Source organism: Mizuhopecten yessoensis, unplaced genomic scaffold (assembly GCF_002113885.1).
Source record: "Mizuhopecten yessoensis strain PY_sf001 unplaced genomic scaffold, ASM211388v2 scaffold1721, whole genome shotgun sequence".
NCBI lineage: Eukaryota > Metazoa > Mollusca > Bivalvia > Pectinida > Pectinidae > Mizuhopecten > Mizuhopecten yessoensis.
The window spans coordinates 275,565-278,919 of record NW_018404188.1 but is presented as its reverse complement, the minus strand read 5'-3'; positions in this window follow the sequence as shown (position 1 = coordinate 278,919).

The window sequence follows — 3,355 nt, the reverse complement described above, 5'->3', positions numbered from 1 at the left end:
CCCCACCCCCCCGCCAACAATGATAGTATACACAGGGACCTGATAATTTGTAACAGCTATATTTGGACCTCAACTGTTTCCGAATAGTTGTGAGCTCTACGTCCATACCACTTGTAAAGTCGAACACCAAAAATATTGAGTATCATATGACATTGTTTTAACTGACACCATTTAAAATACCTGTCTTAAAGCATTTAGTCCTATACATTATACTATCGCGCCATTGATACGATCCTATCATTGACTTAAGGTACCCTGTCCCACTGTAGGTAAAACATCACTAGAGAATTCCACTCCAGTTTTCATACATACAGTTCCCTAATTTCGTATTCAATATAACTGTACAGTAAGGCTTGGCCAGAGAACATTCTTTGATCTGAGGCCAAAGTTAGTTAAAGCGACCACATTGTAATCAGAGGTACACGGTACACATTGACGGTACACACTGACGGTACACATTGACAATACACGGTACACATTGACGGTACACGGTACACATTTACGGTACACGGTACACATTGAAGGTACACGGTACACATTGACGGTACACAGTACACATTGACGGTAAACACTGACGGTACAAATTGACGGTACACGGTACACATTGACGGTACACAGTACACATTGACGGTACACACTGACGGTACACATTGATGTTACACACTGATGGTACACATTTACGGTACACATTGACGTAACACATTGACGGTACATATTGACGATACACATTGACGGTACACACTGACGGTAAACACTGATGATAAACATTGACTGTTCACACTGACTGTACCCATTGACGGTACACATTGACAGTACACATTTACGGTACGCGGTACACATTGAAGGTACACGGTACACATTGTCGGTACACACTGACGGTAAACACTGATGATAAACATTGACTGTTCACTTTGACTGTACACATTTACGGTACACATTGACAGTACACATTTACGGTACGCGGTACACATTGAAGGTACACGGTACACATTGACGGTACACACTGAGGGTACACACTGACGGTACACATTGACGGTACACATTGATGGTACACATTGACGGTACACATTGATGGTACACATTGACATTACATGGTACACATTGACGTTACACACTGACGGTACACAGTACACATTGATGTTACACACTGATGGTACACATTGACGTGACGGTGCACATTGACGGTACACACTGATGGTACGCATTGACGGTACACACTGACGGTACACCGTACACACTGACGGCACACGGTACACACTGACGGTACACATTGACAATACACGGCACACATTGACGGTACACGGTACACATTTACGGTCCACGGTACACATTGAAGGTACACGGTACACATTGTCGGTACACACTGATGGTACACACTGACGGTACGTACAGTCAATGTATACCGTGAATGTGTACCGTGTACCGTTAATGTATACCGTTTGTATTGATGGTACACATTGCCCGCACACACTGACGGTAAACATTGACAGTATACATTGACGGTACACACTGACGGTACACATTGACAATACACGGTACACATGGAGGGTACACGGTACACATTTACGGTACACGGCACACATTGAAGGTACACGGTACACATTGTCGGTACACACTGATGGTACACACTGACGGTACACATTGAAGGTACACACTGATGGTACACACTGAAGGTACACATTGATGTTACACACTGATGGTACACATTTACGGTACACATTGACGTAACACATTGACGGTACACATTGACGGTACACAGTACACAGTGACGGTAAACATTGACGTTACACACTGATGGTACACATTGACGTTACATACTGATGGTACACATTGACGGTATACATTGACGTTACACACTGATGGTACACATTGACGTTACACACTGACGGTACACAGTACACATTGAGGGTACACAGTACACATTGACGGTAAACACTGACGGTACAAATTGACGGTACACGGTACACATTGACGATAAACACTGACGGTACAAATTAACGGTAAACGTTACACATTGATGGTACACATTGACGTTACACACTGATGGTACACATTGACGTTACACACTGATGGTATACATTGACGGTAAACACTGACGGTACACAGTACACATTGACGGTACACATTGACGGTATACATTGACGGTACACGGGACACATTGACGGTACACAGTACACATTGACGGTACACACTGATGGTATACATTGACGGTAAACACTGACGGTACACATTGACGGTACACATTGACGTTACACACTGATGGTACACATTGACGGTACACATTGACGTAACACATTGACGGTGCACACTGACGGTACACAGTACACATTGACGGTACACATTGATGTTACACACTGACAGTACCCAATGACGGTACACATTGACGGTACATATTGACGTAACACATTGACGGTACACATTGACGGTACACAGTACACATTGACGGTACACATTGACGTTACACACTGATGGTACACATTGACGGTACACATTGACGTTACACATTGACGGTACACATTGACGGTACACATTGACGTAACACATTGACGGTACACATTGACGGTACACATTGACGTTACACATTGATGGTACACATTGACGTAACACATTGACGGTACACATTGACGGTACACAATACACATTGACGGTACACACTGATGGTACACATTGACGGTACACAGTACACATTGACGGTACACAACGACGTTACACACTGATGGTACACATTGACGGTACACATTGACGTAACACATTGACGGTACACATTGACGGTACACATTGACGTAACACATTGACGGTACATATTGACGTAACACATTGACGGTACACATTGACGGTACACAGTACACATTGACGGTACACATTGACGTAACACATTGACGGTACACATTGACGGTACAGACTGACGGTACAAATTGACGGTAAACGTTACACATTGATGGTACACACTGACGGTACACATTGATGGTACACACTGACGTTACACACTGATGGTACACATTGACGGTACACATTGACTTAACACATTGACGGTACACACTGACGGTATACATTGACGGTACACGGTACACATTGACGGTACACACTGATGGTACACATTGACGGTACACATTGACTTAACACATTGACGGTACACATTGACGGTACAGACTGACGGTACAAATTAACGGTAAACGTTACACATTGATGGTACACACTGACGGTACACTGATGGTACACATTGACGGTACACACTGACGGTACACAGTACACATTGACGGTAGACATTGACGGTACACGGTACACATTGACACACATTGACGGTACACATTGACGGTACACACTGACGGTACACAGTACACATTGACGGTACACA